The 26962-nt window shown below is 50.0% G+C and overlaps 18 non-coding genes and 1 pseudogene across 18 annotated transcripts; all 19 read right to left on the bottom strand.

The window, feature by feature from the left end:
* Positions 1–137: 137 nt before the first annotated feature.
* On the bottom strand, positions 138–435 carry LOC147106867 (signal recognition particle RNA). Its single transcript, XR_015081151.1, has one exon.
* Positions 436–1565: 1130 nt separating this feature from the next.
* On the bottom strand, positions 1566–1864 carry LOC147106866 (signal recognition particle RNA). Its single transcript, XR_015081218.1, has one exon.
* A 1138-nt stretch (positions 1865–3002) lies between these two features.
* LOC147106865 (signal recognition particle RNA) lies at positions 3003–3300 on the bottom strand. The gene has a single exon (XR_015081128.1).
* A 1138-nt stretch (positions 3301–4438) lies between these two features.
* Positions 4439–4720, bottom strand: LOC147106864 (signal recognition particle RNA; annotated as a pseudogene).
* Positions 4721–5857: 1137 nt separating this feature from the next.
* Positions 5858–6155, bottom strand: LOC147106863 (signal recognition particle RNA). Its single transcript, XR_015081174.1, has one exon.
* Positions 6156–7293: 1138 nt separating this feature from the next.
* On the bottom strand, positions 7294–7591 carry LOC147106862 (signal recognition particle RNA). Its single transcript, XR_015081127.1, has one exon.
* A 1138-nt stretch (positions 7592–8729) lies between these two features.
* LOC147106861 (signal recognition particle RNA) lies at positions 8730–9027 on the bottom strand. Its single transcript, XR_015081114.1, has one exon.
* Positions 9028–10165: 1138 nt separating this feature from the next.
* On the bottom strand, positions 10166–10464 carry LOC147106860 (signal recognition particle RNA). Its single transcript, XR_015081173.1, has one exon.
* A 1138-nt stretch (positions 10465–11602) lies between these two features.
* Positions 11603–11900, bottom strand: LOC147106859 (signal recognition particle RNA). The gene has a single exon (XR_015081126.1).
* A 1138-nt stretch (positions 11901–13038) lies between these two features.
* Positions 13039–13336, bottom strand: LOC147106858 (signal recognition particle RNA). Its single transcript, XR_015081105.1, has one exon.
* A 1138-nt stretch (positions 13337–14474) lies between these two features.
* Positions 14475–14773, bottom strand: LOC147106857 (signal recognition particle RNA). Its single transcript, XR_015081169.1, has one exon.
* A 1138-nt stretch (positions 14774–15911) lies between these two features.
* LOC147106856 (signal recognition particle RNA) lies at positions 15912–16209 on the bottom strand. The gene has a single exon (XR_015081125.1).
* Positions 16210–17347: 1138 nt separating this feature from the next.
* On the bottom strand, positions 17348–17646 carry LOC147106855 (signal recognition particle RNA). Its single transcript, XR_015081187.1, has one exon.
* Positions 17647–18784: 1138 nt separating this feature from the next.
* LOC147106854 (signal recognition particle RNA) lies at positions 18785–19082 on the bottom strand. The gene has a single exon (XR_015081124.1).
* A 1138-nt stretch (positions 19083–20220) lies between these two features.
* On the bottom strand, positions 20221–20518 carry LOC147106853 (signal recognition particle RNA). The gene has a single exon (XR_015081144.1).
* A 1138-nt stretch (positions 20519–21656) lies between these two features.
* Positions 21657–21954, bottom strand: LOC147106852 (signal recognition particle RNA). The gene has a single exon (XR_015081123.1).
* A 1130-nt stretch (positions 21955–23084) lies between these two features.
* LOC147106851 (signal recognition particle RNA) lies at positions 23085–23382 on the bottom strand. Its single transcript, XR_015081104.1, has one exon.
* Positions 23383–24512: 1130 nt separating this feature from the next.
* LOC147106850 (signal recognition particle RNA) lies at positions 24513–24810 on the bottom strand. The gene has a single exon (XR_015081103.1).
* A 1138-nt stretch (positions 24811–25948) lies between these two features.
* Positions 25949–26246, bottom strand: LOC147106849 (signal recognition particle RNA). Its single transcript, XR_015081102.1, has one exon.
* Positions 26247–26962: the final 716 nt, after the last annotated feature.

The following is a 26962-nucleotide window of genomic DNA, read 5'->3' as shown; positions in this document are numbered from 1 at the left end:
TGAGAGGGGAAATCATTGCGGGTCGCAAGATTAGTGTGGTGTGACTGAATGTGGGGAGAAAAGGCAGCGAGTTTGTTTGCAGTGTTGGCGATGGACACGTGTGGAGGTTTTTTGTTTGTTGTAAAGCAGAGAGTGGGAAAAGGATGCGTCTCACTGTATTGGCCAGGCTGCACTGCAGCCTCTATTCACAAGTGCGACCCGACTACCGAGCAGCACGGGGGCTTTGACCTGCTCCGTTTCCGACCTGGGCCGGTTCACCCCGCTTTATCCGACCTGGTGAGCCGAGGTTCTCCTAGGACCACCATGTGGATACTGCTCTTAGTGCGGACACCCGATCGGCACAGAAGACGACAGCCCAGAACTCCTGACCTCAAGCAATCCTACAGCCTCAGCCTCCCAGCAGCGGGATCACAGGTGCGCGCCACCGCACCCGGCAGCTTTTGCTCTTGTTTCAGCTGCCTTCAGTTCAAAATGGCAGCAGCTGCTCGCCTGCACTGAGTTAATGCAGGTATGATGCTGTGCTTCCTTTACTCATCTGGTGTCATTGCATGCTCCGGTGACGACTAAGTAAGAACATCAAGACAATTTCAGTGATTGCACATTTCTGGGCAAGGACAGCATTCCGATTCTATTCGGCTATACTAGCCTTCAGCGCAAGTATCAGTGCCTTGCAAAATGTGACAGGCGGCGTGTCGGTTGGCTGTCGTTCAGATTCGCGTTTGCTGCGAGGATTGCAGCACGGAGGAGCAGAGTCATTTCTGATGTAAAATATCTCACTGACGCACAGTTCTTACTAAGTGAAGCGGTCAAGTCACAATCAGTGAGCATTGTTTGTTTCCTCGGCCCCTATCTTCTGCCCTGGCCTTCTCCTTCGGGTTACATTAAGTAGCGACGACGTTGAACAGTGGGCTTTCGGTGATCTCACAATGGGGCTTGGAGATAAGTTGAGTCAGTGTAAATTATAAGGAAACTTTTGCTGTGTCTCGCTCGGTTGCATTTGCAGTGAGTAAAATGCAGCCCGCAGCGTCGAGAGCTGCTAATGTTGGAAAAACAGTGAATTGCATAACTGAATGAGTGAAAGGGTAGGAAACGAGCAAAGAATTAGATTGAATGTGAGTGATTGCCAAACTAAATGTATGCCATTTAGTAGTGGGTCAAGTGTGGAGGAGAATGAAATGAGATTTGCGCTCTCTCGTGGCCGCGGCGAGCATAATTGTGTAAAGTGGAGATTTTGTAAGTGCAGTGGCTGCAGTGAGCAGCAGGGAGCAGTAAGCGTGAGTTGAATGTGACGGAGACAAAGTGGGGAATGTGGTAGTAAAATGCCGTGATGATAATGATGGGGAGAGTGTGTGTGCATGTGCGTGGGGGGCTGTTGAAGATTAAGATGTTGTAAAGTGTGAGGCTTTGTTGTGGCGATGATATTGGATGTGAGAGGGGAAATCATTGCGGGTCGCAAGATTAGTGTGGTGTGACTGAATGTGGGGAGAAAAGGCAGCGAGTTTGTTTGCAGTGTTGGCGATGGACACGTGTGGAGGTTTTTTGTTTGTTGTAAAGCAGAGAGTGGGAAAAGGATGCGTCTCACTGTATTGGCCAGGCTGCACTGCAGCCTCTATTCACAAGTGCGACCCGACTACCGAGCAGCACGGGGGCTTTGACCTGCTCCGTTTCCGACCTGGGCCGGTTCACCCTGCTTTATCCGACCTGGTGAGCCCAGGTTCTCCTAGGACCACCATGTGGATACTGCTCTTAGTGCGGACACCCGATCGGCACAGAAGACGGCAGCCCAGAACTCCTGACACTCAAGCAATCCTACAGCCTCAGCCTCCCAGCAGCGGGATCACAGGTGCGCGCCACCGCACCCGGCAGCTTTTGCTCTTGTTTCAGCTGCCTTCAGTTCAAAATGGCAGCAGCTGCTCGCCTGCACTGAGTTAATGCAGGTATGATGCTGTGCTTCCTTTACTCATCTGGTGTCATTGCATGCTCCGGTGACGACTAAGTAAGAACATCAAGACAATTTCAGTGATTGCACATTTCTGGGCAAGGACAGCATTCCGATTCTATTCGGCTATACTAGCCTTCAGCGCAAGTATCAGTGCCTTGCAAAATGTGACAGGCGGCGTGTCGGTTGGCTGTCGTTCAGATTCGCGTTTGCTGCGAGGATTGCAGCACGGAGGAGCAGAGTCATTTCTGATGTAAAATATCTCACTGACGCACAGTTCTTACTAAGTGAAGCGGTCAAGTCACAATCAGTGAGCATTGTTTGTTTCCTCGGCCCCTATCTTCTGCCCTGGCCTTCTCCTTCGGGTTACATTAAGTAGCGACGACGTTGAACAGTGGGCTTTCGGTGATCTCACAATGGGGCTTGGAGATAAGTTGAGTCAGTGTAAATTATAAGGAAACTTTTGCTGTGTCTCGCTCGGTTGCATTTGCAGTGAGTAAAATGCAGCCCGCAGCGTCGAGAGCTGCTAATGTTGGAAAAACAGTGAATTGCATAACTGAATGAGTGAAAGGGTAGGAAACGAGCAAAGAATTAGATTGAATGTGAGTGATTGCCAAACTAAATGTATGCCATTTAGTAGTGGGTCAAGTGTGGAGGAGAATGAAATGAGATTTGCGCTCTCTCGTGGCCGCGGCGAGCATAATTGTGTAAAGTGGAGATTTTGTAAGTGCAGTGGCTGCAGTGAGCAGCAGGGAGCAGTAAGCGTGAGTTGAATGTGACGGAGACAAAGTGGGGAATGTGGTAGTAAAATGCCGTGATGATAATGATGGGGAGAGTGTGTGTGCATGTGCGTGGGGGGCTGGTGAAGATTAAGATGTTGTAAAGTGTGAGGCTTTGTTGTGGCGATGATATTGGATGTGAGAGGGGAAATCATTGCGGGTCGCAAGATTAGTGTGGTGTGACTGAATGTGGGGAGAAAAGGCAGCGAGTTTGTTTGCAGTGTTGGCAATGGACACGTGTGGAGGTTTTTTGTTTGTTTGTTTGTTGTAAAGCAGAGAGTGGGAAAAGGATGCGTCTCACTGTATTGGCCAGGCTGCACTGCAGCCTCTATTCACAAGTGCGACCCGACTACCGAGCAGCACGGGGGCTTTGACCTGCTCCGTTTCCGACCTGGGCCGGTTCACCCCGCTTTATCCGACCTGGTGAGCCCAGGTTATCCTAGGACCACCATGTGGATACTGCTCTTAGTGCGGACACCCGATCGGCACAGAAGACGGCAGCCCAGAACTCCTGACCTCAAGCAATCCTACAGCCTCAGCCTCCCAGCAGCGGGATCACAGGTGCGCGCCACCGCACCCGGCAGCTTTTGCTCTTGTTTCAGCTGCCTTCAGTTCAAAATGGCAGCAGCTGCTCGCCTGCACTGAGTTAATGCAGGTATGATGCTGTGCTTCCTTTACTCATCTGGTGTCATTGCATGCTCCGGTGACGACTAAGTAAGAACATCAAGACAATTTCAGTGATTGCACATTTCTGGGCAAGGACAGCATTCCGATTCTATTCGGCTATACTAGCCTTCAGCGCAAGTATCAGTGCCTTGCAAAATGTGACAGGCGGCGTGTCGGTTGGCTGTCGTTCAGATTCGCGTTTGCTGCGAGGATTGCAGCACGGAGGAGCAGAGTCATTTCTGATGTAAAATATCTCACTGACGCACAGTTCTTACTAAGTGAAGCGGTCAAGTCACAATCAGTGAGCATTGTTTGTTTCCTCGGCCCCTATCTTCTGCCCTGGCCTTCTCCTTCGGGTTACATTAAGTAGCGACGACGTTGAGCAGTGGGCTTTCGGTGATCCCACAATGGGGCTTGGAGATAAGTTGAGTCAGTGTAAATTATAAGGAAACTTTTGCTGTGTCTCGCTCGGTTGCATTTGCAGTGAGTAAAATGCAGCCCGCAGCGTCGAGAGCTGCTAATGTTGGAAAAACAGTGAATTGCATAACTGAATGAGTGAAAGGGTAGGAAACGAGCAAAGAATTAGATTGAATGTGAGTGATTGCCAAACTAAATGTATGCCATTTAGTAGTGGGTCAAGTGTGGAGGAGAATGAAATGAGATTTGCGCTCTCTCGTGGCCGCGGCGAGCATAATTGTGTAAAGTGGAGATTTTGTAAGTGCAGTGGCTGCAGTGAGCAGCAGGGAGCAGTAAGCGTGAGTTGAATGTGACGGAGACAAAGTGGGGAATGTGGTAGTAAAATGCCGTGATGATAATGATGGGGAGAGTGTGTGTGCATGTGCGTGGGGGGCTGGTGAAGATTAAGATGTTGTAAAGTGTGAGGCTTTGTTGTGGCGATGATATTGGATGTGAGAGGGGAAATCATTGCGGGTCGCAAGATTAGTGTGGTGTGACTGAATGTGGGGAGAAAAGGCAGCGAGTTTGTTTGCAGTGTTGGCGATGGACACGTGTGGAGGTTTTTTGTTTGTTTGTTTGTTGTAAAGCAGAGAGTGGGAAAAGGATGCGTCTCACTGTATTGGCCAGGCTGCACTGCAGCCTCTATTCACAAGTGCGACCCGACTACCGAGCAGCACGGGGGCTTTGACCTGCTCCGTTTCACCCCGCTTTATCCGACCTGGTGAGCCCAGGTTCTCCTAGGACCACCATGTGGATACTGCTCTTAGTGCGGACACCCGATCGGCACAGAAGACGGCAGCCCAGAACTCCTGACCTCAAGCAATCCTACAGCCTCAGCCTCCCAGCAGCGGGATCACAGGTGCGCGCCACCGCACCCGGCAGCTTTTGCTCTTGTTTCAGCTGCCTTCAGTTCAAAATGGCAGCAGCTGCTCGCCTGCACTGAGTTAATGCAGGTATGATGCTGTGCTTCCTTTACTCATCTGGTGTCATTGCATGCTCCGGTGACGACTAAGTAAGAACATCAAGACAATTTCAGTGATTGCACATTTCTGGGCAAGGACAGCATTCCGATTCTATTCGGCTATACTAGCCTTCAGCGCAAGTATCAGTGCCTTGCAAAATGTGACAGGCGGCGTGTCGGTTGGCTGTCGTTCAGATTCGCGTTTGCTGCGAGGATTGCAGCACGGAGGAGCAGAGTCATTTCTGATGTAAATATCTCACTGACGCACAGTTCTTACTAAGTGAAGCGGTCAAGTCACAATCAGTGAGCATTGTTTGTTTCCTCGGCCCCTATCTTCTGCCCTGGCCTTCTCCTTCGGGTTACATTAAGTAGCGACGACGTTGAACAGTGGGCTTTCGGTGATCTCACAATGGGGCTTGGAGATAAGTTGAGTCAGTGTAAATTATAAGGAAACTTTTGCTGTGTCTCGCTCGGTTGCATTTGCAGTGAGTAAAATGCAGCCCGCAGCGTCGAGAGCTGCTAATGTTGGAAAAACAGTGAATTGCATAGCTGAATGAGTGAAAGGGTAGGAAACGAGCAAAGAATTAGATTGAATGTGAGTGATTGCCAAACTAAATGTATGCCATTTAGTAGTGGGTCAAGTGTGGAGGAGAATGAAATGAGATTTGCGCTCTCTCGTGGCCGCGGCGAGCATAATTGTGTAAAGTGGAGATTTTGTAAGTGCAGTGGCTGCAGTGAGCAGCAGGGAGCAGTAAGCGTGAGTTGAATGTGACGGAGACAAAGTGGGGAATGTGGTAGTAAAATGCCGTGATGATAATGATGGGGAGAGTGTGTGTGCATGTGCGTGGGGGGCTGGTGAAGATTAAGATGTTGTAAAGTGTGAGGCTTTGTTGTGGCGATGATATTGGATGTGAGAGGGGAAATCATTGCGGGTCGCAAGATTAGTGTGGTGTGACTGAATGTGGGGAGAAAAGGCAGCGAGTTTGTTTGCAGTGTTGGCGATGGACACGTGTGGAGGTTTTTTGTTTGTTTGTTTGTTGTAAAGCAGAGAGTGGGAAAAGGATGCGTCTCACTGTATTGGCCAGGCTGCACTGCAGCCTCTATTCACAAGTGCGACACGACTACCGAGCAGCACGGGGGCTTTGACCTGCTCCGTTTCCGACCTGGGCCGGTTCACCCCGCTTTATCCGACCTGGTGAGCCCAGGTTCTCCTAGGACCACCATGTGGATACTGCTCTTAGTGCGGACACCCGATCGGCACAGAAGACGGCAGCCCAGAACTCCTGACCTCAAGCAATCCTACAGCCTCAGCCTCCCAGCAGCGGGATCACAGGTGCGCGCCACCGCACCCGGCAGCTTTTGCTCTTGTTTCAGCTGCCTTCAGTTCAAAATGGCAGCAGCTGCTCGCCTGCACTGAGTTAATGCAGGTATGATGCTGTGCTTCCTTTACTCATCTGGTGTCATTGCATGCTCCGGTGACGACTAAGTAAGAACATCAAGACAATTTCAGTGATTGCACATTTCTGGGCAAGGACAGCATTCCGATTCTATTCGGCTATACTAGCCTTCAGCGCAAGTATCAGTGCCTTGCAAAATGTGACAGGCGGCGTGTCGGTTGGCTGTCGTTCAGATTCGCGTTTGCTGCGAGGATTGCAGCACGGAGGAGCAGAGTCATTTCTGATGTAAAATATCTCACTGACGCACAGTTCTTACTAAGTGAAGCGGTCAAGTCACAATCAGTGAGCATTGTTTGTTTCCTCGGCCCCTATCTTCTGCCCTGGCCTTCTCCTTCGGGTTACATTAAGTAGCGACGACGTTGAACAGTGGGCTTTCGGTGATCTCACAATGGGGCTTGGAGATAAGTTGAGTCAGTGTAAATTATAAGGAAACTTTTGCTGTGTCTCGCTCGGTTGCATTTGCAGTGAGTAAAATGCAGCCCGCAGCGTCGAGAGCTGCTAATGTTGGAAAAACAGTGAATTGCATAACTGAATGAGTGAAAGGGTAGGAAACGAGCAAAGAATTAGATTGAATGTGAGTGATTGCCAAACTAAATGTATGCCATTTAGTAGTGGGTCAAGTGTGGAGGAGAATGAAATGAGATTTGCGCTCTCTCGTGGCCGCGGCGAGCATAATTGTGTAAAGTGGAGATTTTGTAAGTGCAGTGGCTGCAGTGAGCAGCAGGGAGCAGTAAGCGTGAGTTGAATGTGACGGAGACAAAGTGGGGAATGTGGTAGTAAAATGCCGTGATGATAATGATGGGGAGAGTGTGTGTGCATGTGCGTGGGGGGCTGGTGAAGATTAAGATGTTGTAAAGTGTGAGGCTTTGTTGTGGCGATGATATTGGATGTGAGAGGGGAAATCATTGCGGGTCGCAAGATTAGTGTGGTGTGACTGAATGTGGGGAGAAAAGGCAGCGAGTTTGTTTGCAGTGTTGGCGATGGACACGTGTGGAGGTTTTTTGTTTGTTTGTTTGTTGTAAAGCAGAGAGTGGGAAAAGGATGCGTCTCACTGTATTGGCCAGGCTGCACTGCAGCCTCTATTCACAAGTGCGACCCGACTACCGAGCAGCACGGGGGCTTTGACCTGCTCCGTTTCCGACCTGGGCCGGTTCACCCCGCTTTATCCGACCTGGTGAGCCCAGGTTATCCTAGGACCACCATGTGGATACTGCTCTTAGTGCGGACACCCGATCGGCACAGAAGACGGCAGCCCAGAACTCCTGACCTCAAGCAATCCTACAGCCTCAGCCTCCCAGCAGCGGGATCACAGGTGCGCGCCACCGCACCCGGCAGCTTTTGCTCTTGTTTCAGCTGCCTTCAGTTCAAAATGGCAGCAGCTGCTCGCCTGCACTGAGTTAATGCAGGTATGATGCTGTGCTTCCTTTACTCATCTGGTGTCATTGCATGCTCCGGTGACGACTAAGTAAGAACATCAAGACAATTTCAGTGATTGCACATTTCTGGGCAAGGACAGCATTCCGATTCTATTCGGCTATACTAGCCTTCAGCGCAAGTATCAGTGCCTTGCAAAATGTGACAGGCGGCGTGTCGGTTGGCTGTCGTTCAGATTCGCGTTTGCTGCGAGGATTGCAGCACGGAGGAGCAGAGTCATTTCTGATGTAAAATATCTCACTGACGCACAGTTCTTACTAAGTGAAGCGGTCAAGTCACAATCAGTGAGCATTGTTTGTTTCCTCGGCCCCTATCTTCTGCCCTGGCCTTCTCCTTCGGGTTACATTAAGTAGCGACGACGTTGAGCAGTGGGCTTTCGGTGATCTCACAATGGGGCTTGGAGATAAGTTGAGTCAGTGTAAATTATAAGGAAACTTTTGCTGTGTCTCGCTCGGTTGCATTTGCAGTGAGTAAAATGCAGCCCGCAGCGTCGAGAGCTGCTAATGTTGGAAAAACAGTGAATTGCATAACTGAATGAGTGAAAGGGTAGGAAACGAGCAAAGAATTAGATTGAATGTGAGTGATTGCCAAACTAAATGTATGCCATTTAGTAGTGGGTCAAGTGTGGAGGAGAATGAAATGAGATTTGCGCTCTCTCGTGGCCGCGGCGAGCATAATTGTGTAAAGTGGAGATTTTGTAAGTGCAGTGGCTGCAGTGAGCAGCAGGGAGCAGTAAGCGTGAGTTGAATGTGACGGAGACAAAGTGGGGAATGTGGTAGTAAAATGCCGTGATGATAATGATGGGGAGAGTGTGTGTGCATGTGCGTGGGGGGCTGGTGAAGATTAAGATGTTGTAAAGTGTGAGGCTTTGTTGTGGCGATGATATTGGATGTGAGAGGGGAAATCATTGCGGGTCGCAAGATTAGTGTGGTGTGACTGAATGTGGGGAGAAAAGGCAGCGAGTTTGTTTGCAGTGTTGGCGATGGACACGTGTGGAGGTTTTTTGTTTGTTTGTTTGTTGTAAAGCAGAGAGTGGGAAAAGGATGCGTCTCACTATATTGGCCAGGCTGCACTGCAGCCTCTATTCACAAGTGCGACCCGACTACCGAGCAGCACGGGGGCTTTGACCTGCTCCGTTTCCGACCTGGGCCGGTTCACCCCGCTTTATCCGACCTGGTGAGCCCAGGTTATCCTAGGACCACCATGTGGATACTGCTCTTAGTGCGGACACCCGATCGGCACAGAAGACGGCAGCCCAGAACTCCTGACCTCAAGCAATCCTACAGCCTCAGCCTCCCAGCAGCGGGATCACAGGTGCGCGCCACCGCACCCGGCAGCTTTTGCTCTTGTTTCAGCTGCCTTCAGTTCAAAATGGCAGCAGCTGCTCGCCTGCACTGAGTTAATGCAGGTATGATGCTGTGCTTCCTTTACTCATCTGGTGTCATTGCATGCTCCGGTGACGACTAAGTAAGAACATCAAGACAATTTCAATGATTGCACATTTCTGGGCAAGGACAGCATTCCGATTCTATTCGGCTATACTAGCCTTCAGCGCAAGTATCAGTGCCTTGCAAAATGTGACAGGCGGCGTGTCGGTTGGCTGTCGTTCAGATTCGCGTTTGCTGCGAGGATTGCAGCACGGAGGAGCAGAGTCATTTCTGATGTAAAATATCTCACTGACGCACAGTTCTTACTAAGTGAAGCGGTCAAGTCACAATCAGTGAGCATTGTTTGTTTCCTCGGCCCCTATCTTCTGCCCTGGCCTTCTCCTTCGGGTTACATTAAGTAGCGACGACGTTGAGCAGTGGGCTTTCGGTGATCTCACAATGGGGCTTGGAGATAAGTTGAGTCAGTGTAAATTATAAGGAAACTTTTGCTGTGTCTCGCTCGGTTGCATTTGCAGTGAGTAAAATGCAGCCCGCAGCGTCGAGAGCTGCTAATGTTGGAAAAACAGTGAATTGCATAACTGAATGAGTGAAAGGGTAGGAAACGAGCAAAGAATTAGATTGAATGTGAGTGATTGCCAAACTAAATGTATGCCATTTAGTAGTGGGTCAAGTGTGGAGGAGAATGAAATGAGATTTGCGCTCTCTCGTGGCCGCGGCGAGCATAATTGTGTAAAGTGGAGATTTTGTAAGTGCAGTGGCTGCAGTGAGCAGCAGGGAGCAGTAAGCGTGAGTTGAATGTGACGGAGACAAAGTGGGGAATGTGGTAGTAAAATGCCGTGATGATAATGATGGGGAGAGTGTGTGTGCATGTGCGTGGGGGGCTGGTGAAGATTAAGATGTTGTAAAGTGTGAGGCTTTGTTGTGGCGATGATATTGGATGTGAGAGGGGAAATCATTGCGGGTCGCAAGATTAGTGTGGTGTGACTGAATGTGGGGAGAAAAGGCAGCGAGTTTGTTTGCAGTGTTGGCGATGGACACGTGTGGAGGTTTTTTGTTTGTTTGTTTGTTGTAAAGCAGAGAGTGGGAAAAGGATGCGTCTCACTGTATTGGCCAGGCTGCACTGCAGCCTCTATTCACAAGTGCGACCCGACTACCGAGCAGCACGGGGGCTTTGACCTGCTCCGTTTCCGACCTGGGCCGGTTCACCCCGCTTTATCCGACCTGGTGAGCCCAGGTTCTCCTAGGACCACCATGTGGATACTGCTCTTAGTGCGGACACCCGATCGGCACAGAAGACGGCAGCCCAGAACTCCTGACCTCAAGCAATGCCTACAGCCTCAGCCTCCCAGCAGCGGGATCACAGGTGCGCGCCACCGCACCCGGCAGCTTTTGCTCTTGTTTCAGCTGCCTTCAGTTCAAAATGGCAGCAGCTGCTCGCCTGCACTGAGTTAATGCAGGTATGATGCTGTGCTTCCTTTACTCATCTGGTGTCATTGCATGCTCCGGTGACGACTAAGTAAGAACATCAAGACAATTTCAGTGATTGCACATTTCTGGGCAAGGACAGCATTCCGATTCTATTCGGCTATACTAGCCTTCAGCGCAAGTATCAGTGCCTTGCAAAATGTGACAGGCGGCGTGTCGGTTGGCTGTCGTTCAGATTCGCGTTTGCTGCGAGGATTGCAGCACGGAGGAGCAGAGTCATTTCTGATGTAAAATATCTCACTGACGCACAGTTCTTACTAAGTGAAGCGGTCAAGTCACAATCAGTGAGCATTGTTTGTTTCCTCGGCCCCTATCTTCTGCCCTGGCCTTCTCCTTCGGGTTACATTAAGTAGCGACGACGTTGAGCAGTGGGCTTTCGGTGATCTCACAATGGGGCTTGGAGATAAGTTGAGTCAGTGTAAATTATAAGGAAACTTTTGCTGTGTCTCGCTCGGTTGCATTTGCAGTGAGTAAAATGCAGCCCGCAGCGTCGAGAGCTGCTAATGTTGGAAAAACAGTGAATTGCATAACTGAATGAGTGAAAGGGTAGGAAACGAGCAAAGAATTAGATTGAATGTGAGTGATTGCCAAACTAAATGTATGCCATTTAGTAGTGGGTCAAGTGTGGAGGAGAATGAAATGAGATTTGCGCTCTCTCGTGGCCGCGGCGAGCATAATTGTGTAAAGTGGAGATTTTGTAAGTGCAGTGGCTGCAGTGAGCAGCAGGGAGCAGTAAGCGTGAGTTGAATGTGACGGAGACAAAGTGGGGAATGTGGTAGTAAAATGCCGTGATGATAATGATGGGGAGAGTGTGTGTGCATGTGCGTGGGGGGCTGGTGAAGATTAAGATGTTGTAAAGTGTGAGGCTTTGTTGTGGCGATGATATTGGATGTGAGAGGGGAAATCATTGCGGGTCGCAAGATTAGTGTGGTGTGACTGAATGTGGGGAGAAAAGGCAGCGAGTTTGTTTGCAGTGTTGGCGATGGACACGTGTGGAGGTTTTTTGTTTGTTTGTTTGTTGTAAAGCAGAGAGTGGGAAAAGGATGCGTCTCACTGTATTGGCCAGGCTGCACTGCAGCCTCTATTCACAAGTGCGACCCGACTACCGAGCAGCACGGGGGCTTTGACCTGCTCCGTTTCCGACCTGGGCCGGTTCACCCCGCTTTATCCGACCTGGTGAGCCCAGGTTATCCTAGGACCACCATGTGGATACTGCTCTTAGTGCGGACACCCGATCGGCACAGAAGACGGCAGCCCAGAACTCCTGACCTCAAGCAATCCTACAGCCTCAGCCTCCCAGCAGCGGGATCACAGGTGCGCGCCACCGCACCCGGCAGCTTTTGCTCTTGTTTCAGCTGCCTTCAGTTCAAAATGGCAGCAGCTGCTCGCCTGCACTGAGTTAATGCAGGTATGATGCTGTGCTTCCTTTACTCATCTGGTGTCATTGCATGCTCCGGTGACGACTAAGTAAGAACATCAAGACAATTTCAGTGATTGCACATTTCTGGGCAAGGACAGCATTCCGATTCTATTCGGCTATACTAGCCTTCAGCGCAAGTATCAGTGCCTTGCAAAATGTGACAGGCGGCGTGTCGGTTGGCTGTCGTTCAGATTCGCGTTTGCTGCGAGGATTGCAGCACGGAGGAGCAGAGTCATTTCTGATGTAAAATATCTCACTGACGCACAGTTCTTACTAAGTGAAGCGGTCAAGTCACAATCAGTGAGCATTGTTTGTTTCCTCGGCCCCTATCTTCTGCCCTGGCCTTCTCCTTCGGGTTACATTAAGTAGCGACGACGTTGAGCAGTGGGCTTTCGGCGATCTCACAATGGGGCTTGGAGATAAGTTGAGTCAGTGTAAATTATAAGGAAACTTTTGCTGTGTCTCGCTCGGTTGCATTTGCAGTGAGTAAAATGCAGCCCGCAGCGTCGAGAGCTGCTAATGTTGGAAAAACAGTGAATTGCATAACTGAATGAGTGAAAGGGTAGGAAACGAGCAAAGAATTAGATTGAATGTGAGTGATTGCCAAACTAAATGTATGCCATTTAGTAGTGGGTCAAGTGTGGAGGAGAATGAAATGAGATTTGCGCTCTCTCGTGGCCGCGGCGAGCATAATTGTGTAAAGTGGAGATTTTGTAAGTGCAGTGGCTGCAGTGAGCAGCAGGGAGCAGTAAGCGTGAGTTGAATGTGACGGAGACAAAGTGGGGAATGTGGTAGTAAAATGCCGTGATGATAATGATGGGGAGAGTGTGTGTGCATGTGCGTGGGGGGCTGGTGAAGATTAAGATGTTGTAAAGTGTGAGGCTTTGTTGTGGCGATGATATTGGATGTGAGAGGGGAAATCATTGCGGGTCGCAAGATTAGTGTGGTGTGACTGAATGTGGGGAGAAAAGGCAGCGAGTTTGTTTGCAGTGTTGGCGATGGACACGTGTGGAGGTTTTTTGTTTGTTTGTTTGTTGTAAAGCAGAGAGTGGGAAAAGGATGCGTCTCACTGTATTGGCCAGGCTGCACTGCAGCCTCTATTCACAAGTGCGACCCGACTACCGAGCAGCACGGGGGCTTTGACCTGCTCCGTTTCCGACCTGGGCCGGTTCACCCCGCTTTATCCGACCTGGTGAGCCCAGGTTCTCCTAGGACCACCATGTGGATACTGCTCTTAGTGCGGACACCCGATCGGCACAGAAGACGGCAGCCCAGAACTCCTGACCTCAAGCAATCCTACAGCCTCAGCCTCCCAGCAGCGGGATCACAGGTGCGCGCCACCGCACCCGGCAGCTTTTGCTCTTGTTTCAGCTGCCTTCAGTTCAAAATGGCAGCAGCTGCTCGCCTGCACTGAGTTAATGCAGGTATGATGCTGTGCTTCCTTTACTCATCTGGTGTCATTGCATGCTCCGGTGACGACTAAGTAAGAACATCAAGACAATTTCAGTGATTGCACATTTCTGGGCAAGGACAGCATTCCGATTCTATTCGGCTATACTAGCCTTCAGCGCAAGTATCAGTGCCTTGCAAAATGTGACAGGCGGCGTGTCGGTTGGCTGTCGTTCAGATTCGCGTTTGCTGCGAGGATTGCAGCACGGAGGAGCAGAGTCATTTCTGATGTAAAATATCTCACTGACGCACAGTTCTTACTAAGTGAAGCGGTCAAGTCACAATCAGTGAGCATTGTTTGTTTCCTCGGCCCCTATCTTCTGCCCTGGCCTTCTCCTTCGGGTTACATTAAGTAGCGACGACGTTGAGCAGTGGGCTTTCGGTGATCTCACAATGGGGCTTGGAGATAAGTTGAGTCAGTGTAAATTATAAGGAAACTTTTGCTGTGTCTCGCTCGGTTGCATTTGCAGTGAGTAAAATGCAGCCCGCGGCGTCGAGAGCTGCTAATGTTGGAAAAACAGTGAATTGCATAACTGAATGAGTGAAAGGGTAGGAAACGAGCAAAGAATTAGATTGAATGTGAGTGATTGCCAAACTAAATGTATGCCATTTAGTAGTGGGTCAAGTGTGGAGGAGAATGAAATGAGATTTGCGCTCTCTCGTGGCCGCGGCGAGCATAATTGTGTAAAGTGGAGATTTTGTAAGTGCAGTGGCTGCAGTGAGCAGCAGGGAGCAGTAAGCGTGAGTTGAATGTGACGGAGACAAAGTGGGGAATGTGGTAGTAAAATGCCGTGATGATAATGATGGGGAGAGTGTGTGTGCATGTGCGTGGGGGGCTGGTGAAGATTAAGATGTTGTAAAGTGTGAGGCTTTGTTGTGGCGATGATATTGGATGTGAGAGGGGAAATCATTGCGGGTCGCAAGATTAGTGTGGTGTGACTGAATGTGGGGAGAAAAGGCAGCGAGTTTGTTTGCAGTGTTGGCGATGGACACGTGTGGAGGTTTTTTGTTTGTTTGTTTGTTGTAAAGCAGAGAGTGGGAAAAGGATGCGTCTCACTGTATTGGCCAGGCTGCACTGCAGCCTCTATTCACAAGTGCGACCCGACTACCGAGCAGCACGGGGGCTTTGACCTGCTCCGTTTCCGACCTGGGCCGGTTCACCCCGCTTTATCCGACCTGGTGAGCCCAGGTTCTCCTAGGACCACCATATGGATACTGCTCTTAGTGCGGACACCCGATCGGCACAGAAGACGGCAGCCCAGAACTCCTGACCTCAAGCAAATCCTACAGCCTCAGCCTCCCAGCAGCGGGATCACAGGTGCGCGCCACCGCACCCGGCAGCTTTTGCTCTTGTTTCAGCTGCCTTCAGTTCAAAATGGCAGCAGCTGCTCGCCTGCACTGAGTTAATGCAGGTATGATGCTGTGCTTCCTTTACTCATCTGGTGTCATTGCATGCTCCGGTGACGACTAAGTAAGAACATCAAGACAATTTCAGTGATTGCACATTTCTGGGCAAGGACAGCATTCCGATTCTATTCGGCTATACTAGCCTTCAGCGCAAGTATCAGTGCCTTGCAAAATGTGACAGGCGGCGTGTCGGTTGGCTGTCGTTCAGATTCGCGTTTGCTGCGAGGATTGCAGCACGGAGGAGCAGAGTCATTTCTGATGTAAAATATCTCACTGACGCACAGTTCTTACTAAGTGAAGCGGTCAAGTCACAATCAGTGAGCATTGTTTGTTTCCTCGGCCCCTATCTTCTGCCCTGGCCTTCTCCTTCGGGTTACATTAAGTAGCGACGACGTTGAGCAGTGGGCTTTCGGTGATCTCACAATGGGGCTTGGAGATAAGTTGAGTCAGTGTAAATTATAAGGAAACTTTTGCTGTGTCTCGCTCGGTTGCATTTGCAGTGAGTAAAATGCAGCCCGCAGCGTCGAGAGCTGCTAATGTTGGAAAAACAGTGAATTGCATAACTGAATGAGTGAAAGGGTAGGAAACGAGCAAAGAATTAGATTGAATGTGAGTGATTGCCAAACTAAATGTATGCCATTTAGTAGTGGGTCAAGTGTGGAGGAGAATGAAATGAGATTTGCGCTCTCTCGTGGCCGCGGCGAGCATAATTGTGTAAAGTGGAGATTTTGTAAGTGCAGTGGCTGCAGTGAGCAGCAGGGAGCAGTAAGCGTGAGTTGAATGTGACGGAGACAAAGTGGGGAATGTGGTAGTAAAATGCCGTGATGATAATGATGGGGAGAGTGTGTGTGCATGTGCGTGGGGGGCTGGAGAAGATTAAGATGTTGTAAAGTGTGAGGCTTTGTTGTGGCGATGATATTGGATGTGAGAGGGGAAATCATTGCGGGTCGCAAGATTAGTGTGGTGTGACTGAATGTGGGGAGAAAAGGCAGCGAGTTTGTTTGCAGTGTTGGCGATGGACACGTGTGGAGGTTTTTTGTTTGTTTGTTTGTTGTAAAGCAGAGAGTGGGAAAAGGATGCGTCTCACTGTATTGGCCAGGCTGCACTGCAGCCTCTATTCACAAGTGCGACCCGACTACCGAGCAGCACGGGGGCTTTGACCTGCTCCGTTTCCGACCTGGGCCGGTTCACCCCGCTTTATCCGACCTGGTGAGCCCAGGTTATCCTAGGACCACCATGTGGATACTGCTCTTAGTGCGGACACCCGATCGGCACAGAAGACGGCAGCCCAGAACTCCTGACCTCAAGCAATCCTACAGCCTCAGCCTCCCAGCAGCGGGATCACAGGTGCGCGCCACCGCACCCGGCAGCTTTTGCTCTTGTTTCAGCTGCCTTCAGTTCAAAATGGCAGCAGCTGCTCGCCTGCACTGAGTTAATGCAGGTATGATGCTGTGCTTCCTTTACTCATCTGGTGTCATTGCATGCTCCGGTGACGACTAAGTAAGAACATCAAGACAATTTCAGTGATTGCACATTTCTGGGCAAGGACAGCATTCCGATTCTATTCGGCTATACTAGCCTTCAGCGCAAGTATCAGTGCCTTGCAAAATGTGACAGGCGGCGTGTCGGTTGGCTGTCGTTCAGATTCGCGTTTGCTGCGAGGATTGCAGCACGGAGGAGCAGAGTCATTTCTGATGTAAAATATCTCACTGACGCACAGTTCTTACTAAGTGAAGCGGTCAAGTCACAATCAGTGAGCATTGTTTGTTTCCTCGGCCCCTATCTTCTGCCCTGGCCTTCTCCTTCGGGTTACATTAAGTAGCGACGACGTTGAGCAGTGGGCTTTCGGTGATCTCACAATGGGGCTTGGAGATAAGTTGAGTCAGTGTAAATTATAAGGAAACTTTTGCTGTGTCTCGCTCGGTTGCATTTGCAGTGAGTAAAATGCAGCCCGCAGCGTCGAGAGCTGCTAATGTTGGAAAAACAGTGAATTGCATAACTGAATGAGTGAAAGGGTAGGAAACGAGCAAAGAATTAGATTGAATGTGAGTGATTGCCAAACTAAATGTATGCCATTTAGTAGTGGGTCAAGTGTGGAGGAGAATGAAATGAGATTTGCGCTCTCTCGTGGCCGCGGCGAGCATAATTGTGTAAAGTGGAGATTTTGTAAGTGCAGTGGCTGCAGTGAGCAGCAGGGAGCAGTAAGCGTGAGTTGAATGTGACGGAGACAAAGTGGGGAATGTGGTAGTAAAATGCCGTGATGATAATGATGGGGAGAGTGTGTGTGCATGTGCGTGGGGGGCTGGTGAAGATTAAGATGTTGTAAAGTGTGAGGCTTTGTTGTGGCGATGATATTGGATGTGAGAGGGGAAATCATTGCGGGTCGCAAGATTAGTGTGGTGTGACTGAATGTGGGGAGAAAAGGCAGCGAGTTTGTTTGCAGTGTTGGCGATGGACACGTGTGGAGGTTTTTTGTTTGTTTGTTTGTTGTAAAGCAGAGAGTGGGAAAAGGATGCGTCTCACTGTATTGGCCAGGCTGCACTGCAGCCTCTATTCACAAGTGCGACCCGACTACCGAGCAGCACGGGGGCTTTGACCTGCTCCGTTTCCGACCTGGGCCGGTTCACCCCGCTTTATCCGACCTGGTGAGCCCAGGTTATCCTAGGACCACCATGTGGATACTGCTCTTAGTGCGGACACCCGATCGGCACAGAAGACGGCAGCCCAGAACTCCTGACCTCAAGCAATCACTACAGCCTCAGCCTCCCAGCAGCGGGATCACAGGTGCGCGCCACCGCACCCGGCAGCTTTTGCTCTTGTTTCAGCTGCCTTCAGTTCAAAATGGCAGCAGCTGCTCGCCTGCACTGAGTTAATGCAGGTATGATGCTGTGCTTCCTTTACTCATCTGGTGTCATTGCATGCTCCGGTGACGACTAAGTAAGAACATCAAGACAATTTCAGTGATTGCACATTTCTGGGCAAGGACAGCATTCCGATTCTATTCGGCTATACTAGCCTTCAGCGCAAGTATCAGTGCCTTGCAAAATGTGACAGGCGGCGTGTCGGTTGGCTGTCGTTCAGATTCGCGTTTGCTGCGAGGATTGCAGCACGGAGGAGCAGAGTCATTTCTGATGTAAAATATCTCACTGACGCACAGTTCTTACTAAGTGAAGCGGTCAAGTCACAATCAGTGAGCATTGTTTGTTTCCTCGGCCCCTATCTTCTGCCCTGGCCTTCTCCTTCGGGTTACATTAAGTAGCGACGACGTTGAGCAGTGGGCTTTCGGTGATCTCACAATGGGGCTTGGAGATAAGTTGAGTCAGTGTAAATTATAAGGAAACTTTTGCTGTGTCTCGCTCGGTTGCATTTGCAGTGAGTAAAATGCAGCCCGCAGCGTCGAGAGCTGCTAATGTTGGAAAAACAGTGAATTGCATAACTGAATGAGTGAAAGGGTAGGAAACGAGCAAAGAATTAGATTGAATGTGAGTGATTGCCAAACTAAATGTATGCCATTTAGTAGTGGGTCAAGTGTGGAGGAGAATGAAATGAGATTTGCGCTCTCTCGTGGCCGCGGCGAGCATAATTGTGTAAAGTGGAGATTTTGTAAGTGCAGTGGCTGCAGTGAGCAGCAGGGAGCAGTAAGCGTGAGTTGAATGTGACGGAGACAAAGTGGGGAATGTGGTAGTAAAATGCCGTGATGATAATGATGGGGAGAGTGTGTGTGCATGTGCGTGGGGGGCTGGTGAAGATTAAGATGTTGTAAAGTGTGAGGCTTTGTTGTGGCGATGATATTGGATGTGAGAGGGGAAATCATTGCGGGTCGCAAGATTAGTGTGGTGTGACTGAATGTGGGGAGAAAAGGCAGCGAGTTTGTTTGCAGTGTTGGCGATGGACACGTGTGGAGGTTTTTTGTTTGTTTGTTTGTTGTAAAGCAGAGAGTGGGAAAAGGATGCGTCTCACTGTATTGGCCAGGCTGCACTGCAGCCTCTATTCACAAGTGCGACCCGACTACCGAGCAGCACGGGGGCTTTGACCTGCTCCGTTTCCGACCTGGGCCGGTTCACCCCGCTTTATCCGACCTGGTGAGCCCAGGTTATCCTAGGACCACCATGTGGATACTGCTCTTAGTGCGGACACCCGATCGGCACAGAAGACGGCAGCCCAGAACTCCTGACCTCAAGCAATCCTACAGCCTCAGCCTCCCAGCAGCGGGATCACAGGTGCGCGCCACCGCACCCGGCAGCTTTTGCTCTTGTTTCAGCTGCCTTCAGTTCAAAATGGCAGCAGCTGCTCGCCTGCACTGAGTTAATGCAGGTATGATGCTGTGCTTCCTTTACTCATCTGGTGTCATTGCATGCTCCGGTGACGACTAAGTAAGAACATCAAGACAATTTCAGTGATTGCACATTTCTGGGCAAGGACAGCATTCCGATTCTATTCGGCTATACTAGCCTTCAGCGCAAGTATCAGTGCCTTGCAAAATGTGACAGGCGGCGTGTCGGTTGGCTGTCGTTCAGATTCGCGTTTGCTGCGAGGATTGCAGCACGGAGGAGCAGAGTCATTTCTGATGTAAAATATCTCACTGACGCACAGTTCTTACTAAGTGAAGCGGTCAAGTCACAATCAGTGAGCATTGTTTGTTTCCTCGGCCCCTATCTTCTGCCCTGGCCTTCTCCTTCGGGTTACATTAAGTAGCGACGACGTTGAGCAGTGGGCTTTCGGTGATCTCACAATGGGGCTTGGAGATAAGTTGAGTCAGTGTAAATTATAAGGAAACTTTTGCTGTGTCTCGCTCGGTTGCATTTGCAGTGAGTAAAATGCAGCCCGCAGCGTCGAGAGCTGCTAATGTTGGAAAAACAGTGAATTGCATAACTGAATGAGTGAAAGGGTAGGAAACGAGCAAAGAATTAGATTGAATGTGAGTGATTGCCAAACTAAATGTATGCCATTTAGTAGTGGGTCAAGTGTGGAGGAGAATGAAATGAGATTTGCGCTCTCTCGTGGCCGCGGCGAGCATAATTGTGTAAAGTGGAGATTTTGTAAGTGCAGTGGCTGCAGTGAGCAGCAGGGAGCAGTAAGCGTGAGTTGAATGTGACGGAGACAAAGTGGGGAATGTGGTAGTAAAATGCCGTGATGATAATGATGGGGAGAGTGTGTGTGCATGTGCGTGGGGGGCTGGTGAAGATTAAGATGTTGTAAAGTGTGAGACTTTGTTGTGGCGATGATATTGGATGTGAGAGGGGAAATCATTGCGGGTCGCAAGATTAGTGTGGTGTGACTGAATGTGGGGAGAAAAGGCAGCGAGTTTGTTTGCAGTGTTGGCGATGGACACGTGTGGAGGTTTTTTGTTTGTTTGTTTGTTGTAAAGCAGAGAGTGGGAAAAGGATGCGTCTCACTGTATTGGCCAGGCTGCACTGCAGCCTCTATTCACAAGTGCGACCCGACTACCGAGCAGCACGGGGGCTTTGACCTGCTCCGTTTCCGACCTGGGCCGGTTCACCCCGCTTTATCCGACCTGGTGAGCCCAGGTTCTCCTAGGACCACCATGTGGATACTGCTCTTAGTGCGGACACCCGATCGGCACAGAAGACGGCAGCCCAAAACTCCTGACCTCAAGCAATCCTACAGCCTCAGCCTCCCAGCAGCGGGATCACAGGTGCGCGCCACCGCACCCGGCAGCTTTTGCTCTTGTTTCAGCTGCCTTCAGTTCAAAATGGCAGCAGCTGCTCGCCTGCACTGAGTTAATGCAGGTATGATGCTGTGCTTCCTTTACTCATCTGGTGTCATTGCATGCTCCGGTGACGACTAAGTAAGAACATCAAGACAATTTCAGTGATTGCACATTTCTGGGCAAGGACAGCATTCCGATTCTATTCGGCTATACTAGCCTTCAGCGCAAGTATCAGTGCCTTGCAAAATGTGACAGGCGGCGTGTCGGTTGGCTGTCGTTCAGATTCGCGTTTGCTGCGAGGATTGCAGCACGGAGGAGCAGAGTCATTTCTGATGTAAAATATCTCACTGACGCACAGTTCTTACTAAGTGAAGCGGTCAAGTCACAATCAGTGAGCATTGTTTGTTTCCTCGGCCCCTATCTTCTGCCCTGGCCTTCTCCTTCGGGTTACATTAAGTAGCGACGACGTTGAGCAGTGGGCTTTCGGTGATCTCACAATGGGGCTTGGAGATAAGTTGAGTCAGTGTAAATTATAAGGAAACTTTTGCTGTGTCTCGCTCGGTTGCATTTGCAGTGAGTAAAATGCAGCCCGCAGCGTCGAGAGCTGCTAATGTTGGAAAAACAGTGAATTGCATAACTGAATGAGTGAAAGGGTAGGAAACGAGCAAAGAATTAGATTGAATGTGAGTGATTGCCAAACTAAATGTATGCCATTTAGTAGTGGGTCAAGTGTGGAGGAGAATGAAATGAGATTTGCGCTCTCTCGTGGCCGCGGCGAGCATAATTGTGTAAAGTGGAGATTTTGTAAGTGCAGTGGCTGCAGTGAGCAGCAGGGAGCAGTAAGCGTGAGTTGAATGTGACGGAGACAAAGTGGGGAATGTGGTAGTAAAATGCCGTGATGATAATGATGGGGAGAGTGTGTGTGCATGTGCGTGGGGGGCTGGTGAAGATTAAGATGTTGTAAAGTGTGAGGCTTTGTTGTGGCGATGATATTGGATGTGAGAGGGGAAATCATTGCGGGTCGCAAGATTAGTGTGGTGTGACTGAATGTGGGGAGAAAAGGCAGCGAGTTTGTTTGCAGTGTTGGCGATGGACACGTGTGGAGGTTTTTTGTTTGTTTGTTTGTTGTAAAGCAGAGAGTGGGAAAAGGATGCGTCTCACTGTATTGGCCAGGCTGCACTGCAGCCTCTATTCACAAGTGCGACCCGACTACCGAGCAGCACGGGGGCTTTGACCTGCTCCGTTTCCGACCTGGGCCGGTTCACCCCGCTTTATCCGACCTGGTGAGCCCAGGTTATCCTAGGACCACCATGTGGATACTGCTCTTAGTGCGGACACCCGATCGGCACAGAAGACGGCAGCCCAGAACTCCTGACCTCAAGCAATCCTACAGCCTCAGCCTCCCAGCAGCGGGATCACAGGTGCGCGCCACCGCACCCGGCAGCTTTTGCTCTTGTTTCAGCTGCCTTCAGTTCAAAATGGCAGCAGCTGCTCGCCTGCACTGAGTTAATGCAGGTATGATGCTGTGCTTCCTTTACTCATCTGGTGTCATTGCATGCTCCGGTGACGACTAAGTAAGAACATCAAGACAATTTCAGTGATTGCACATTTCTGGGCAAGGACAGCATTCCGATTCTATTCGGCTATACTAGCCTTCAGCGCAAGTATCAGTGCCTTGCAAAATGTGACAGGCGGCGTGTCGGTTGGCTGTCGTTCAGATTCGCGTTTGCTGCGAGGATTGCAGCACGGAGGAGCAGAGTCATTTCTGATGTAAAATATCTCACTGACGCACAGTTCTTACTAAGTGAAGCGGTCAAGTCACAATCAGTGAGCATTGTTTGTTTCCTCGGCCCCTATCTTCTGCCCTGGCCTTCTCCTTCGGGTTACATTAAGTAGCGACGACGTTGAACAGTGGGCTTTCGGTGATCTCACAATGGGGCTTGGAGATAAGTTGAGTCAGTGTAAATTATAAGGAAACTTTTGCTGTGTCTCGCTCGGTTGCATTTGCAGTGAGTAAAATGCAGCCCGCAGCGTCGAGAGCTGCTAATGTTGGAAAAACAGTGAATTGCATAACTGAATGAGTGAAAGGGTAGGAAACGAGCAAAGAATTAGATTGAATGTGAGTGATTGCCAAACTAAATGTATGCCATTTAGTAGTGGGTCAAGTGTGGAGGAGAATGAAATGAGATTTGCGCTCTCTCGTGGCCGCGGCGAGCATAATTGTGTAAAGTGGAGATTTTGTAAGTGCAGTGGCTGCAGTGAGCAGCAGGGAGCAGTAAGCGTGAGTTGAATGTGACGGAGACAAAGTGGGGAATGTGGTAGTAAAATGCCGTGATGATAATGATGGGGAGAGTGTGTGTGCATGTGCGTGGGGGGCTGTTGAAGATTAAGATGTTGTAAAGTGTGAGGCTTTGTTGTGGCGATGATATTGGATGTGAGAGGGGAAATCATTGCGGGTCGCAAGATTAGTGTGGTGTGACTGAATGTGGGGAGAAAAGGCAGCGAGTTTGTTTGCAGTGTTGGCGATGGACACGTGTGGAGGTTTTTTGTTTGTTGTAAAGCAGAGAGTGGGAAAAGGATGCGTCTCACTGTATTGGCCAGGCTGCACTGCAGCCTCTATTCACAAGTGCGACCCGACTACCGAGCAGCACGGGGGCTTTGACCTGCTCCGTTTCCGACCTGGGCCGGTTCACCCCGCTTTATCCGACCTGGTGAGCCCAGGTTCTCCTAGGACCACCATGTGGATACTGCTCTTAGTGCGGACACCCGATCGGCACAGAAGACGGCAGCCCAGAACTCCTGACCTCAAGCAATCCTACAGCCTCAGCCTCCCAGCAGCGGGATCACAGGTGCGCGCCACCGCACCCGGCAGCTTTTGCTCTTGTTTCAGCTGCCTTCAGTTCAAAATGGCAGCAGCTGCTCGCCTGCACTGAGTTAATGCAGGTATGATGCTGTGCTTCCTTTACTCATCTGGTGTCATTGCATGCTCCGGTGACGACTAAGTAAGAACATCAAGACAATTTCAGTGATTGCACATTTCTGGGCAAGGACAGCATTCCGATTCTATTCGGCTATACTAGCCTTCAGCGCAAGTATCAGTGCCTTGCAAAATGTGACAGGCGGCGTGTCGGTTGGCTGTCGTTCAGATTCGCGTTTGCTGCGAGGATTGCAGCACGGAGGAGCAGAGTCATTTCTGATGTAAAATATCTCACTGACGCACAGTTCTTACTAAGTGAAGCGGTCAAGTCACAATCAGTGAGCATTGTTTGTTTCCTCGGCCCCTATCTTCTGCCCTGGCCTTCTCCTTCGGGTTACATTAAGTAGCGACGACGTTGAACAGTGGGCTTTCGGTGATCTCACAATGGGGCTTGGAGATAAGTTGAGTCAGTGTAAATTATAAGGAAACTTTTGCTGTGTCTCGCTCGGTTGCATTTGCAGTGAGTAAAATGCAGCCCGCAGCGTCGAGAGCTGCTAATGTTGGAAAAACAGTGAATTGCATAACTGAATGAGTGAAAGGGTAGGAAACGAGCAAAGAATTAGATTGAATGTGAGTGATTGCCAAACTAAATGTATGCCATTTAGTAGTGGGTCAAGTGTGGAGGAGAATGAAATGAGATTTGCGCTCTCTCGTGGCCGCGGCGAGCATAATTGTGTAAAGTGGAGATTTTGTAAGTGCAGTGGCTGCAGTGAGCAGCAGGGAGCAGTAAGCGTGAGTTGAATGTGACGGAGACAAAGTGGGGAATGTGGTAGTAAAATGCCGTGATGATAATGATGGGGAGAGTGTGTGTGCATGTGCGTGGGGGGCTGGTGAAGATTAAGATGTTGTAAAGTGTGAGGCTTTGTTGTGGCGATGATATTGGATGTGAGAGGGGAAATCATTGCGGGTCGCAAGATTAGTGTGGTGTGACTGAATGTGGGGAGAAAAGGCAGCGAGTTTGTTTGCAGTGTTGGCGATGGACACGTGTGGAGGTTTTTTGTTTGTTGTAAAGCAGAGAGTGGGAAAAGGATGCGTCTCACTGTATTGGCCAGGCTGCACTGCAGCCTCTATTCACAAGTGCGACCCGACTACCGAGCAGCACGGGGGCTTTGACCTGCTCCGTTTCCGACCTGGGCCGGTTCACCCCGCTTTATCCGACCTGGTGAGCCCAGGTTCTCCTAGGACCACCATGTGGATACTGCTCTTAGTGCGGACACCCGATCGGCACAGAAGACGGCAGCCCAGAACTCCTGACCTCAAGCAATCCTACAGCCTCAGCCTCCCAGCAGCGGGATCACAGGTGCGCGCCACCGCACCCGGCAGCTTTTGCTCTTGTTTCAGCTGCCTTCAGTTCAAAATGGCAGCAGCTGCTCGCCTGCACTGAGTTAATGCAGGTATGATGCTGTGCTTCCTTTACTCATCTGGTGTCATTGCATGCTCCGGTGACGACTAAGTAAGAACATCAAGACAATTTCAGTGATTGCACATTTCTGGGCAAGGACAGCATTCCGATTCTATTCGGCTATACTAGCCTTCAGCGCAAGTATCAGTGCCTTGCAAAATGTGACAGGCGGCGTGTCGGTTGGCTGTCGTTCAGATTCGCGTTTGCTGCGAGGATTGCAGCACGGAGGAGCAGAGTCATTTCTGATGTAAAATATCTCACTGACGCACAGTTCTTACTAAGTGAAGCGGTCAAGTCACAATCAGTGAGCATTGTTTGTTTCCTCGGCCCCTATCTTCTGCCCTGGCCTTCTCCTTCGGGTTACATTAAGTAGCGACGACGTTGAACAGTGGGCTTTCGGTGATCTCACAATGGGGCTTGGAGATAAGTTGAGTCAGTGTAAATTATAAGGAAACTTTTGCTGTGTCTCGCTCGGTTGCATTTGCAGTGAGTAAAATGCAGCCCGCAGCGTCGAGAGCTGCTAATGTTGGAAAAACAGTGAATTGCATAACTGAATGAGTGAAAGGGTAGGAAACGAGCAAAGAATTAGATTGAATGTGAGTGATTGCCAAACTAAATGTATGCCATTTAGTAGTGGGTCAAGTGTGGAGGAGAATGAAATGAGATTTGCGCTCTCTCGTGGCCGCGGCGAGCATAATTGTGTAAAGTGGAGATTTTGTAAGTGCAGTGGCTGCAGTGAGCAGCAGGGAGCAGTAAGCGTGAGTTGAATGTGACGGAGACAAAGTGGGGAATGTGGTAGTAAAATGCCGTGATGATAATGATGGGGAGAGTGTGTGTGCATGTGCGTGGGGGGCTGTTGAAGATTAAGATGTTGTAAAGTGTGAGGCTTTGTTGTGGCGATGATATTGGATGTGAGAGGGGAAATCATTGCGGGTCGCAAGATTAGTGTGGTGTGACTGAATGTGGGGAGAAAAGGCAGCGAGTTTGTTTGCAGTGTTGGCGATGGACACGTGTGGAGGTTTTTTGTTTGTTTGTTTGTTGTAAAGCAGAGAGTGGGAAAAGGATGCGTCTCACTGTATTGGCCAGGCTGCACTGCAGCCTCTATTCACAAGTGCGACCCGACTACCGAGCAGCACGGGGGCTTTGACCTGCTCCGTTTCCGACCTGGGCCGGTTCACCCCGCTTTATCCGACCTGGTGAGCCCAGGTTCTCCTAGGACCACCATGTGGATACTGCTCTTAGTGCGGACACCCGATCGGCACAGAAGACGGCAGCCCAGAACTCCTGACCTCAAGCAATCCTACAGCCTCAGCCTCCCAGCAGCGGGATCACAGGTGCGCGCCACCGCACCCGGCAGCTTTTGCTCTTGTTTCAGCTGCCTTCAGTTCAAAATGGCAGCAGCTGCTCGCCTGCACTGAGTTAATGCAGGTATGATGCTGTGCTTCCTTTACTCATCTGGTGTCATTGCATGCTCCGGTGACGACTAAGTAAGAACATCAAGACAATTTCAGTGATTGCACATTTCTGGGCAAGGACAGCATTCCGATTCTATTCGGCTATACTAGCCTTCAGCGCAAGTATCAGTGCCTTGCAAAATGTGACAGGCGGCGTGTCGGTTGGCTGTCGTTCAGATTCGCGTTTGCTGCGAGGATTGCAGCACGGAGGAGCAGAGTCATTTCTGATGTAAAATATCTCACTGACGCACAGTTCTTACTAAGTGAAGCGGTCAAGTCACAATCAGTTTCCTCGGCCCCTATCTTCTGCCCTGGCCTTCTCCTTCGGGTTACATTAAGTAGCGACGACGTTGAACAGTGGGCTTTCGGTGATCTCACAATGGGGCTTGGAGATAAGTTGAGTCAGTGTAAATTATAAGGAAACTTTTGCTGTGTCTCGCTCGGTTGCATTTGCAGTGAGTAAAATGCAGCCCGCAGCGTCGAGAGCTGCTAATGTTGGAAAAACAGTGAATTGCATAACTGAATGAGTGAAAGGGTAGGAAACGAGCAAAGAATTAGATTGAATGTGAGTGATTGCCAAACTAAATGTATGCCATTTAGTAGTGGGTCAAGTGTGG

Source organism: Somniosus microcephalus, chromosome 15 (assembly GCF_052327205.1).
Source record: "Somniosus microcephalus isolate GS21.2 chromosome 15, FLI_Smic_1.0, whole genome shotgun sequence".
NCBI lineage: Eukaryota > Metazoa > Chordata > Chondrichthyes > Squaliformes > Somniosidae > Somniosus > Somniosus microcephalus.
Note: the sequence above shows the minus strand (reverse complement) of the source record. Positions and strands in the feature narration are given on the sequence as shown.